Source organism: Sminthopsis crassicaudata, chromosome 4 (assembly GCF_048593235.1).
Source record: "Sminthopsis crassicaudata isolate SCR6 chromosome 4, ASM4859323v1, whole genome shotgun sequence".
Classification (NCBI taxonomy): Eukaryota; Metazoa; Chordata; class Mammalia; order Dasyuromorphia; family Dasyuridae; genus Sminthopsis; species Sminthopsis crassicaudata.
The window spans coordinates 64,716,732-64,730,948 of NC_133620.1; the positions used below are offsets into that span (position 1 = coordinate 64,716,732).

The window sequence follows — 14,217 nt, forward strand, 5'->3', positions numbered from 1 at the left end:
TATAGCCCCACTAAGAATACATTAGTCTACTTGTCTCTCCATACTCTTGAACACTGAATGTCTTCCTTTTGACAACTTTGACAATTGATTAGGTTTTAAGTAAAACTTCATCTTACTTCTATAGTAATATTCAAATAAGAAATAGGGGAACCTGTAAAGAAAAAACTTCTACCAGTATAGGTTCACATTTCTCTGTAACATATAATCTCAGAAAGTTATCTAGAATATTTAGAAGTTATTTATACTTAGAATACTTAGAGTGATTTGTCCAGGGTCACATAGACATTGTGAATCAGAGGTGATTTTTGAATCCAGGTTTTCTTGGCTTTATCACAAGTTCTCTATCATTAGCCCCATGCTGCCTTTATTTATTTATTTTTAAACATGGCTGTTAATAGTTTGAGTTTCTTTTGAGATCTGCTTTGCCTCCTTCCCTACTCCCATACTTTCATTGCTTATATATTGAGAAATGGCTCTTAAAACATTGTTGTTGGCTGCTTATCAATCTTAGGTAACAGATACAAAGTCAATTATCTCCCTTCTTATCCTAAATGCTAATTCCATTCATGCAGGAATTTTTAAATTTCATGAAATCAAAACTATTTTTTTTGTGACTGTCTTTATTATTTATTTATCAAAGATTTATCCCTTCATCATAGAAGTTAAAGGCATATGATCTGGTTCCCTTCTGTTTTGTTTATGGCATGTCTTTAATATTCAGAGCATATATTCATTTTGAGAGTATTCTGGCTTATGGTGTAAGATGTTGGTGATTTCTGCCAAACTACTTTCCAGCAGTCTCACAAATTCTTGTCAAGTAGGGAGTTATAGGGTTTTTTCCCTGCTAGGTAATTTATGTTTTCAGGTTTATTAAATACTAAGTCACTGACTTTATTAAACACTAAATTATTTTTCAATATTTTCTTCTAGTCTGTTACACTGATTAAAAAAATCTTTCAACAGTCTTGATAACTAATTTATTTTATAACTTAAGCTCTTCAAGTGATATTCCCAATTTATTTCTTTTTAGCCCCTGTTGCTTCCCTTTATATTCCCTTTTTGTTACTCCAGAGGGATTTTGTGATTATTTTGTCTAGCTCAATGAAAATATCTTCTTTTTATGTAGTTTTATGTAGCACTAAATCTATAATTAATTTTGGAGAGATTGTCATTTTTATTATGTTGGTATGGCCTAGCCATGAGCACCAAATATTTCTCCAGTTATTTAAATTGTTTTTTGTTTCCTTGAAAGAGTTTGTAATTGTATTTCTTCATGTATTAAGTTTGCTTTAGTAGATTGATGTCAGAGATTTTATTTTGAATAGTGCTTCCTGTGTGATTCTTTTCCTCCTAGAAGTTGTAATCACTATCTATAAAAACACTTATTGGGTTTCTTTAGTAACTTGATATTATATGAAGTTATTAAATTTTGGAAATTACTTTCTTTGTTGATTTCCTAGGATTTTCTGAGTAAACCATCATTTCATCAGCAAACAGCAATGTTTTTATTGTTTTTCTTTATTACTTATCTTTCTGGATTTAATTTATCTCTCTTGTTCCATTGTTATTGTTACCATCTCTCAAACTACATTAGGGAAAATGTAAATTTTCCCAAAGCAAGAATACTTTACTCCTAGGTTTATTGCAAATGATTCTAGTATTTCCATATTACACATAATGTTGTACTTTTGTTTTAGATACTTTTATCATATTAAAAAAATTCTTCTATTCTTATGCCATGAATCAGTAATTACTGGTTGTACTTTGTCAAAAAAAATTTTTCTGTTAATAAAATCATATGGTTTGGGTTGTTTTGTTTTCTTAATATGATTATAGCATATTAAATTAACACAATTTTATAAGAGAAAGAAACTGAAGCTTTGATAAATTGGGACCTGCCCACTCTTGTACAACTAATTTGTAGCAAAGTGAGAACTAGATTTTTATAACTCCAACTCATAGTTATTTTGGATTTTGCTTTGGATCTTTTATATTTCTTAGGAGGCAGCCTAGAAGAGCATAAAGGCTAGATCTAAAGTCAAGAAAACTTGAAACTGATTCTCTCTATATACATTTACTAACTGTGTAATCCTGAGCCTGTAACTTAACTTTTTTTAGCTTCAGTTTTATGATTTGTAAAATGGGCATAAGTATTAACATCAATTTCCTAGAGTTGATGTGATGATCATTTACTTTTCTCAGCCTTTGTAAAGTTAGAGAGAATCTCTGAAAAAAAAAGCACTATGTAACAGTTATTAGCTTCTTCAAGGCTCAACATAAATATTATCTTCTCTGTCTGGACTCTCCAATCATCCAAAATTTTAATGTTATCTCTAAACAAATTTTTCAGAGTTCATTGTTTGATCTCTCTTTTGCCTCCTTTACTCCTTATCTTGCATACAATTTATTTTATGCATATTATTAATCCTCCACACATACCCTCTCATCTCCAACCTTCACCTACAGAACACTCTTTGCAGACAAAGGCTATTTGATTTTCATCATTGCCTTTTTTTTAATCTCTCCTAAGTCTAGTATAGTTCTTTAAAAAAATAAATAGTATATTTTTATTTTCAAAATATATGCAAAGAAGATTTTCAAGATTTAACTTTGCAAAACCTTGTGTTCCAAATTTTTCTCCCTTCCTTCTCCTTACTCCTTCCCCTAAATAGCAAGTAATCCAATATATGTTAAACATGTGCAATTCTTCTATACATATTTCCACATTTATCATGTCTAGCATAGTTCTTGATAGGAACTTAATAAATGTTTGTTAAATTGAACTGAATTGACCACTCTGACAGTTTCTCACTTTCTAATTCTGAATGTAAACTGAATGCTCATCCTCATGTTACCCTTTACTTTGACTCTACAAGGAAATCAGGATTATTCCTTTTTCATCGTGGGAGGAAAAAGAGTATCCTTTCAGCTTCATTTTTGACATATTTTACTATGTTCATAAAAGACCTTTCTCTTCTGCTTTCAGCTACATTCCCAAATTCATAATTATTGGTAGAAAAAAATACATTTACAAATATGTTTAGCTAAAGAGTACCATATAAGACCAGAAATGTGTCAGTAAATATGCCTCAAAGAACTAACTGCAGGTGTGTTCAGTGATTTTACCTTTTCTTGAATGAATACATAAATAAATAATAACAATAACAACAAAAGAACTACATTTAGCAACACTTACTTTGTCCTAGGCACAATGCTAAATGCAGAAGGATTTGATTTTAGGTTGACTCACACTTTATCTAAGTTGCTACCCCCTGGCTTTGGAAAGGTTAAAAGCAGCATAAGATCAAGATGGTAGAACAATGGTGGATTTGAATCAGGATAAGAGAACAGATTCTTTATCAATCAGAAGTCCAGGGTTAGGCTATATATGGATAATGTTCATAATTTAAGAATTATGGGTCAATATAGATATGGAACACTTTCACCAATTCAAAGCTCAGGGACAGAATAGATATGGAGAACACTAATCAATCAAGAACCTAGGGTCAGGGTAGATATAGAAAACTCTCCTCAATTAGGGGCCTCAAGAAAGAACCAGAGTATCTAGTCTGAGGAGGTGTGATGATATTAAGGTCAGTTCCTTTACTGATACAAATATAGTAATTTCATAGAATCACAGAATATCTGATTTAGAAATAGTCTCAGAGAATCCAATAATCTTTTGAACCATTTCAATTGGATATCTTCTAGGTATTTCAAACTAAACATATCCCAAAATAAGTCACCTTTCCCAAACCCATCTCTCTTTCTTCTTTTCTTCTTCTTCTTCTTCTTCTTCTTCTTCTTCTTCTTCTTCTTCTTCTTCTTCTTCTTCTTCTTCTTCTTCTTCTTCTTCTTCTTCTTCTTCTTCTTCTTCTTCTTCTTCTTCTTCTCTTTCTTCTTCTCTTTCTTCTTTTCTTTCTTCTTCTTCTTCTTCTTCTTCTTTTCTTTCTTCTTCTTCTTTTTCTTCTTCTTCTTCTTCTTCTTCTTCTTCTTCTTCTCTTTCTTCTTCTCTTTCTTCTTTTCTTTCTTCTTCTTCTTCTTCTTCTTCTTCTTCTTTTCTTTCTTCTTCTTCTCTTTCTTCTTCTTCTTCTCTTTCTTCTTCTTCTTCTTCTTCTTCTTCTTCTTCTTCTTCTTCTTCTTCTTCTTCTTCTTCTTCTTCTTCTTCTTCTTCTTCTTCTTCTCTTTCTTCTTCTTCTTCTTTTTTCAAAAGGACTATTATCTTTCCAATCTCTCAGATTTGTGGAAGTAATCATCTCTGACTCTTTTCTATCCTTTAACTCCTCCCCTCCATCCAATCAGTTAGCAAGTCTTATTAATTTTACTTCCTTACAAGTTCTCACATAAGTTCCCTTCTTTCCAGAATTCAACCACTAGCATATTTCAGGCCCTCATCATTTCTTGCTTGGACTGTTGTTGAGATCTTTTTAGTGGTCTTATTCCTTTCATTCTCAATTTTCTCTAATTCATCCTTCACAAAGGTGAACAATTGATATTCCAAAATCCCAAGTTTGATTACATTGTTCCATTGTACACAAAGCTCTAACAAAGCCCAAATGAATCCAGAATTAAATCCAAAAACTTGGGTGTTTAAAGTTTAAAGCTAAAGTTTAAAAACCCTTCACAATTGGTTTCAACTTATCCGTATAGATTGATCACCCATTACCTTCCAACCCTAAACTCCCAAACTGTACATTCAATCACATTCTGATTTGCTTTACTGACTATATCCCTTGCACAAAGCTTCCTTGTCTTCATGATTTTGCCCAAATGAGATCCCTTGCAGGTCCAGAATACATATCTTCCTTATCTTATCTCTTAGATTTTTTTTTTCTTTAAAGAGTCAATTCAAATACTACCTCCTACAAAAATATGTTTCTTGATTCTCCAATTAGAAACTCTCCTCAGCAAAAAAAAAAAAAAAAATTGCTATTTTAAATGTTTTAGTTTTGCTTATTTCCATATACATTGTTTTCCCTCATAAAATGCAATCTCAGGGAATATTTAATTTTGCTATGGTACTGCCAGACTTTAGCACAAGGCCATTTAGCTGTTAAGAGCTTAATGATTGCTTGTTGAATAAATAAATTAATGAATAAGTATAGTTTTGATACCATCTCTTATAATTAGCCTCTACTAATAGCCTCCATTGAATTTCTGACCCTCCTACTTTAGAGGCAATTCTTTCCACTATCAGAATGATTCAACTAGATTTTGGGAAGATGATAGAATGATGTGGTAAAGAATATATGCACAGGGAGCAGCTTGGTGGCAATAAGGAGGATCTGAGTTCAAATGTGTCCTCAGACATTATCTGTGTAACCTTGGACAAATCACTTAAATCTGATGTCTGAAGAAGAAGGAGGAGGAGGAGGACAAGAAGATTGGGGAAGAGGAGAAGGAGAAGGAGGAGGAGGAGCGGGAGGTTGAAAAAAAAAAGATGGAAGAGTTGAAGGAGGAGGAGGAGGAAGAGGAGAAGAAAAAGACAGGCACAAATGTGTTACCACTTTACAGATGTTCCAAACCTATATTTGATATGGCAAGAGAGAATTTATGCCCTTTCTCAATCATCCTCTACTGCACAGTGATGGAAGATCAATATCTGATATGCTTGTGAATGGGTAAGAAGTAATGGAAAAAACAGAAAAATAATTGAGAGATGCCAACTTGTGGTGTAAAAGAGATATTTTTTTTTTACATTGGAAACTGCCTGATAATAGGTGGTATTGCTGTAAGTATATATGTAAACAAATCAGATGGAGAACATATGCAAATGAAATATAATCACAAGAATCAATAGCTGTCTTATCTCTTTTATACATCTATGTATAATCGTTGGGGAAAAGAACTGGTGAAAAAAGCAAAGCTTCTTAAACTATGGGTGATGATCCCATGTGGGGGTCACATAACAGAATGTGGGCATTGGGAAATTATATACCCATGATTTCCAGATCACAAGGCAAAATACTGCCTTGAACAAAGAAACTCTTATTGGAACTTTAAGGTCATTCCCTAAGCAGTGGGTTTAGAATTCTGGAATTGTCATTCAGGTGAGCAAATGAGCATCAGGTAGATATGATTCTTTGCCTTGTCCTTACCCTCAGACCTTCATTTTTTCCTACAAGGCCAGGGCATGTGAGGGCCATTTGTTGATACAGTTTTGTTGGCTGAGAAAGTGGGTGCTTGAATCACTCTGTCAGCCTCAAATTTGGATTAAACATTTACATTTGCAAGCACCCTGCTGAGGAGATATCAAATTATTTACTATGCACTGTGTAAACTGATTAAATCTTGGTTTACTCCCGTTTACATAGCCGACCATGGATTAGGTAATCAGATTCTTGGAAGTTGAGTGTAAATCACTGTCTCAAGATGTTTAGCTTTACCTTATGAAGTATGCAAGCCTCATTCTTCTGTCAATGTAGTTATTCCAAGGCTTTAGAAATGGAGCCTTAAAGGCCCCTCTAGACATCTAAATGCAAGAGCTGAGACTAAGCAAGTGCAGGAAAATGAATACAAGTCATATTGTGGAGCTCAAAGCTTCTTTTAGGCTTTTTGCTTTAAAAAAAAAAAAAAATCACAGCAATAGTCATGTTGTCCAAGAGTAAATTTCACAGACTTACAATATTTTGGACTTGGAAAGGACAGAGACAGGTTTGTTCAAACTGCACTTATATTTTAAAGAATTCCCTCTGTCTTATGACCAACAAGTAGCTATGTAGTTTTTGTTTGAAAATCTCCAATGAAGAAAATCCCACTAGACCTAATTGTTCCATATATTGAACCTAAACCTGTCCTTTTTTTTTCTAAGATATCATCCTCATCTTCTCATTATCACTCCCCATATCTAATCTGTTACCAAAGTCTATCAATTCTACTTTCACAACATCTATCAGAAACATTCTCTTCTCTCTTCTGATTCTGCCTTCATTCTGATAAAGGCCTTCATCACTTTCAGCTTGGATTACTGTAATAATCTGCTGGCTGGTCTGCCTGCCTCAAGTCTCTTTCCACTCCAAACCACCTTCCATTCTCCACTAAGGTGATTTTCCCAAATGGAGGTGCAATTATGTAAATTACTACTCAGTAAACTCCAGTGGCTCCCTAGATCAAATGCAAAATCCTCTGCTTGGCTCTTAAAGCCCTTCAAAACCAATATCTTCTGACATTTCCAGTCTTTACTCCTGGACACATACTTTTTGATCTGGTGACATCATCTTCCTAGCTATTCCTTGAATAAGATACTTCATCTCTCAGTCCTGGATATTTTCTCTGGTAACCATCATCATGTCTGAATACTCTCTTTCCTCATTCCTGGTTTCCTTCAAGTCCCAACTAAAGTTCTACTTTCTACAGTAAACCTTTTTCAATCTCTCATTTCTATTACTTTTCTTTTTTGAATTATTTTCTATCAATTCTATATATACAGTATTTGTACATTTTTGATTGTTTGCTGTTTTTCCCATTAGATTGTGATCTCCATGAAGGAAAAGGCAATCTTATGACTTATTTTGCATTTCCAATGCTTAGCAAAGTACATGGCACCTAGATGCTTAATAAATGCTTATTGAATGATTATTTATATATGTGTGGAAGGAAAGAAACAAGCATTTATTAAACATCCATTATGAACTTGTCACTGCTCTAGGCACATTATAAATATTATCTCATATGATCTTCACAACAAGCCTGTAAAGTAAATGCTAATATCATATGTCATTCCCATTTTCCAACTGAAAAAAAAAAACTGAGAAATTATCTATATATCTATATATCTATCTGCATGTATTTATGTATGCATGTATATAAACACATTCACATATATATTCATTTATTAATGTGTTTAAATATAGATCTATCTTTGCTGTCAGTTCATAATATATGAAGGCCACTAAGTTATAATTTAGTCTAACATACCAAAAGAGTATCTCCTCTACTACACTTGACAAAGAGTCTTTTTGCCTTTGCTTGAGGTGCTCTAATGATCCCATTCCATTGGGGGAGGGGGCTCTAATTTGGAAGATTTTCCTCACAGTAACTCTAAGATTTTCTTTACAATTTGCTCCATTGTTTTTCCCATCTTCTGATCTCTGAGGTCAAACAGAAGTTGAACGTGGCAGCCCCTCAATTGAAAGCAGTTATTAGTCATCTCCTTGACTCTTATCTTTCCCAGTTCCTTTAGCTGATTCTTATTGGTAATAACTTGGATACTTTTTTATCAATGTTATTACCATCTTCTCGATCAGAACTTATGGATTTGGGATCCATAGACCTCTAAGAAATATGTGGATATATTACATGTGGTCCATGAATTTGGATGGGAAAGAGACACATTTATTTTTAATGATTTGAAATGGAAATTTTTCATTTCTGTTAATTCTATAACAACATTATTTTGAGAAATGATCTATAGGTTTCAACAGAATGATTCCTAATGGGCCCCTTGACTAATAATGATTAAGAACCATTAGGCTAGATACTTTCTAAGTTTTTTCAGGCAAGGGCTACCATTTCAGAATATTTTGTTTTCTCATTTGCTCAGTCCCTATTCTTTATGTTAGGTAACCTACGTTACCCATATGTTATATAGATATAGCATGGGTAAGAGTTCTTCTTCCCCAAATCAAGAATGATGAAGTCTCTGCTCAATCTACTTTTCTCCTACTACAGGTTCCAGTTTTCTAATTCATTATTTTATAAAATGTTTTTATTGGGTACATGCTATATAACCAAGATAGATGTCATTATTCCTCTTCAAAAACAAAAACAGCAACAACATAACCAAAATTATGCTAGGTATTAAGACAGAGATAAATTCTAGTTCTGGATTTGCTCATGACTGTGGATTAAGTAAATTTTGGAAAGTTGTTTAATTCTACAGGAGGAGATACTTGAACTAGATGATATCTAGTCTTTTTTAAAAATTTGATAATGATAAATTTCTCTAATGGTAAAAATTTCTATCTTAAAGAAGAAAGTGTGATGCTGTGAAAAGAACCTTGTATGTTAACATATCTTATTTCAAATCCTGATTTTGACACTGACGAAGGCACTTAAATTCTGAATCTCAGTTTCTACATGTAAAATGGAGGTAATAATACATGCACTACTTTCCCTAATGGATTGTTGTCTGTAAAGGTTTTAACGTGCTGTATTAGGATGAACTATTTGTTATTAGAAAAGAAAAAAAAGAGGGAAATGAATAATAATTCCTCCTCCTTCTTCTCTCTATCTCTTTGTCTCTGTCTCTGTCTCTTCCACAAGCTAGAAGTGGGGGGAGGGGCTAAAATGGTTAGAATTATACATTAGGAAGATTTAATTTTGTTGTACTTATAGATGATATTTGGCCTGGGATTTAACTGATATAGCAAGCTCCAGAATAGAGAAATTCCCTGTCAAAACAATTTGGCACTTTCTTTGTAATGTTCTGTTGTCTCCAGAAATTGCCAATCACTCTCTGGGAGGAGATCTGCTGTCTCAACTCAATCTCTCGGCCAGACTCTTCTTTCTGTAGAGAGCTGACAACTCTGACCTAGAGTAGACTCACGTCTCCGGGCCCAATGTTGCCTCTTTTATCCTCCCAGAGAAGGGACATGTGAGAACTCAAGTGCTTATGGGAAAATTACTTCAACCAATGAACTTGCTCCTTTTAAAGGTTGTGTAAACTCCTTTTCATATATAAACTCCTCCTCAGAAGTTCAAACTCCCCTTAAAGGCTGGAACCAAAGGTGTGAACTAAAGAATTGTTAAGTACCGACTTAGCACTTAGTAAGAACCTAACATTTCTTTATATCTATGATTTTATATTTCATTTTAAAAGTGTGTAATAATATATTGTTCTATCTTTTGTCTTGTGTTCTGAAAATGCAGCAGTTGCCTCAAGCTTAGAAGGATTAAAACTAAGAGACCTTTATGGCATAGTGAAGTTTTCTGCTAAATAAAATAATGGTACTTAAAATCATAACTGTATACTCTGGATATGTAACAAAAGCAAATGGAGACTGGATGGAAGAAAGACATTCAGGAAGCTAAGTCACGTTTCTGCCTCTTTTTGGAAATATTTTGTAATAACAGATATTGATCATTTATCCAAAAATAAAATTTAAATTTAAATTTAAAAAAAAAATAATGTCAACATAATTCAAATTTCTATAGCAACCTAAAGCTTATAAAGAGGCAGCATGGCTTTGTGATAGAGGGTTCAACTCCAGCTCATAAAAAAATGTAAGTTCAAATCCCACCTCTGATGCATACTAACGGGCAGTCACTTAAACTCTTGGTGTCTGGGACACTAAGAAAGAAAACTAACTAAGAAAACTAAGTTACAAAAAAGTGACTTGCCAAAATTTCTGGAACTTGAATCCAAATTTTGTAATTTCAACTCTAGCTACTAAGTATCAAGGGACTTTCCAAGGTAGGGGAAAAAACCAAAACAAAGCATTAAGCCAAAAAACAGAGGAGACTTCAACATTCTTCCAAAATGATAAGAGAACTAAGTGCTAAGGATTTGAGCCAGGACAATTCTCACAAAGAAAACTTCAGTTTCATATGAAAACACAATGATAAATAAATGGCATCATGAAAAGATCACTAGATTTGACAATAGAAAATCTGGGTTCTATCCTTGCTCTGCCACTGAGTTGTAGGACCATAGACAAGTCACTTAACCTAATGGTTTCAATTTTCTCATTTGTGAAATGTGGGGAGCTAATCTAGATAACATCTAAGGTTCCTTTCATCTCTCAATCAACTATCCATGTGTAAATACCAAGTGAGGCAAAAAAGTTGGTCTGTCTTGTGAAGTGGTAAAAACCTTAACTGCAAATGTTTGGATAGATAGATGAATTGGGCAAATTATATGGGAGTTGGCCATTTCTGAAAGGGATGTGTACTTGTATAGTGAAGTCTTCCAGAAAATACATCACAAACAGAATGGGGATAGTAATTCTCCACAAATATATATCCTATGGGAATAAGTCAATCAACAGAATTCTATTTCATAATTTTTGACCAACAGTAGGTTTAAACTGTTATACACCCACCCAAATGAGAGAAGCAAATTCCAAGTGGTCTAGTGGATGTTATAAATCTATCAGATACCTTATGCAACATGACTCAGAATGCTGTCTTTGTAAGGCTTATTGATTTGCAATACATAATATAGCCAAGCCTATAACTTTAAATATCTAGAAAAGCCAATATACCATCCAGGAAGCTAGGAGTAAATGGAAATCATCCTTCGAGTTCTTGTTTTATTTTTCCACATGGTTCTTATTAATATACCCACTCTTGTTCATCACTTCTCTATCCCTTCATTAAACTAACTTCTTAATCTAGCTTTAACAAATGTATTTGGCTTCTGCTTTGACAAAGGATATCTTATTTTGGCCCCGCTCAGCTTTTCTGTTTGTCTGATTTTTCTTTCCTCCACCACGGTTATCTTTTTCTCATTAGCTTTTATATTTATGTCAGAGGGCAAGTTCAGCAGGCATACTTTGCCTAGCTTTCTTCTTGTTCTGCTGATTGCTACACAATTAACTTAATTTCAGAATTATTCTACCTTTCTCTGCTCACTAAGATGGGCCTCTCTGCCGCAAGTTATTTAGTTAGGTTACCACCTACAAGGTGTTGTCACATTTTATAACAACTTCCTCCAGGCTAATTAGCAGCAGCAGCAGATGTTCTCCCTGACTTTCCCCACTGTATTAGTTATTTCAAAGTACGTGTGTCTGATAATGTTGTAGGGAAAAAGACAGATTTATATAAAGACTACCCTTCATCTTGCATGGTGGCTATTTGATTAGGCACCTCAAGGGTCTAATTTAAAGGCAGCTGTCACTAATTCTATTCTACAAATACTTATTGACTATTCACTTTGTATAAGGTATTATAGTAGATGCTTAGGGAGACACAAATGGAAAAAAAACAAAGTAGTTCCTGCTTTTAAATGAGGCTCTTGCTTAGAAGCTTTACGTCAATAATAAAGACAAAAATAGGGAAATTCCCTCAAGGATCTGTGATCTCATTGATTTGGATGTTCCTCTAACTACAAAGGTTTACAAACTAACCCTGAATGAATACTTGTTTTTTGGTGACTCATGTCCTGTGCTTCTATATATGTTGATCCAAACAGTTCACTCAACATTTTTAAGAGCTTCCTTACTTTTGACATTATAAAAATATGAGTGGAGCTCTCTGTCTCTAAAGACTTTCTACTGTCCTTTGGATTCCATTTAGGGAACCATAAAGCTTCATGAATGATCCCAAGGTTCTCTCAGAAACAAAGGAAACCCCATATTTTTAATGTCAACATTCTATTTGGGTGATTGTGTGTGGAAATGGCAAAAAATTGAAATGCATACCTCAAATGGGCAAAAAATAGAAACAAACAGTTATAGCAATATTGCTATTAATAACCAAATGAGAAAAAATGTCCAAGTCACTTGTAATAGAAATATAAATTGCTGATATCCCTGAGGCTTCATTACATATCCAACAAATTGCCAAAGAAGGCAGAAGATGGGATTTGTTAATGTTGAAAGATTAAATAAATGAAGGTACACACTTGTACATTGTTGATAGAACTGTTAATGAGTATAAACATTTTGAAATTATATAAAAAAGTGATTAAATGATCTATTCTCTTTACCCCAGATATTCCACTACTGGGCATATATCCTAAGAAAGTCAGTGACAAAAAAGAAAGGCTCCATATACAATAATACATTTATAAAAGGTCTTTTTGTGGCGGCAAAGAATTAAAAAAACAAAATTCATGTTTATTGATTGGCTAAACAAATTGTGGTACATAAATGTAATGGAATATTATAAAACAGCAACAAATATAATTAACATGAAGAAGTAAATAAATGTAAGCAGAACCAAGAAAATAATATATACAATGCCTACAGTGATATAACTGAAAAGAACAACAATTAGAAAACATTTGAAACCAAACGTTATGGAAATAATAATGGCCATGATTTACCCCAAAGAAGAAAGATGGGGAAATACCCCTCTCCCCTTTGTAGAAGGTAGAAGTCAAAAGTATACAGAATGATTCATATCACATCAGATTTTTTTGATATGATTAGTTTTTTTTTTTCTTTTCTATCTTTTTCATTCTTTGTTTAAAAAATAAAGATCACTCAGAAAATGGGTGGGGTAAGGGAAGGATACTGGAAAAATGGAAGCAATATAAACACAAAAGGTTTCAATAAAAAACTATGAAGAAAATGCATGTCAAAGAGGGAGCTATGGGAAAAATAGAAATTAGAAAATAACTAAGTTCAGAGGAAAGATCAACACAGTGCCATGTGAGTTTCAAAGAAGAACTTTTAAGATCTAGTTGGGATATTAGCAAAGGCCTAAGGTGGAAGATGAAGGGAGAAAGGGATTTCCTTAGGCAAAGATGAGGGGTGAGTTTGTGTGTGTATATGTATGTGTGTGTGTGTGTTTGTGGTGTGTATGTGTGTATATGTGGTTGTAGTAGTAGTAGTAGAAGAAGAAGAAGATGAAAGATAATCTCAGAGTAAAATGGAAGCAGAAGTGAGGAAGAAGACTATTCCAGGCATTAGGGACAGCAGGTAAAAAATAGGATCAAAAAGTAGTGTGTCACATGTAAGGAAAGTCAGTATCATAGGATCATAGAGTAGTAAAATATAGCAAGACTGGAAAAATAAGAAAGGTCAGAGATTGTGAGGGAATTCAAATGCTAAGCAGAGAATTTTTATTTGATCAGGACACTTTACTTTGTACTTTCAAATTGGTCAGTGCCTTGACCATCTCTTTAGTTGGTAGATGATAGGGAATACTCCTCCAGTTGTTTGCCTGTTTGGCCAGAGCCACACTCACTACATTCTTTTCACTACCTGGTTTCCCTTGACCGTGCCTCAGAAAAACAACATTGAAGCTGGCAGACTGGAGCTGGTATTCAAGGTGGGAGTTGCCCAGGATCAGCCACCAGAAGCAAAAATAAAAAAAAGTACACTTTACTTGCTTATAAAACACACACACACACACAGATCAAAAACAAGAGTTCATTAAAAAAAATAAAACTTCTCTTCCCCCTCCTCAACTTGGACTCCAACTGTCTATTCCCCCTAATTCTTCCTTCTACTGGCCAAGTGGTCCAAGTACTACAGTAGATTCAAGTAGACCATGAAAGAGGAAGAAAGGTGGATGTGGGGAAAATAAGATGGAAATGAAATAGTCAGC

At 33.7% G+C, this 14,217-nt stretch overlaps 1 protein-coding gene across 2 annotated transcripts in view; it reads left to right on the forward strand.

Moving 5' to 3' along the window:
- The window catches only part of PAPPA2 (pappalysin 2), a 559,101-nt gene that overhangs the window by 453,116 nt on the left and 91,768 nt on the right, over window positions 1-14,217 (forward strand). The gene's annotated exons all lie outside the window — the stretch shown is intronic.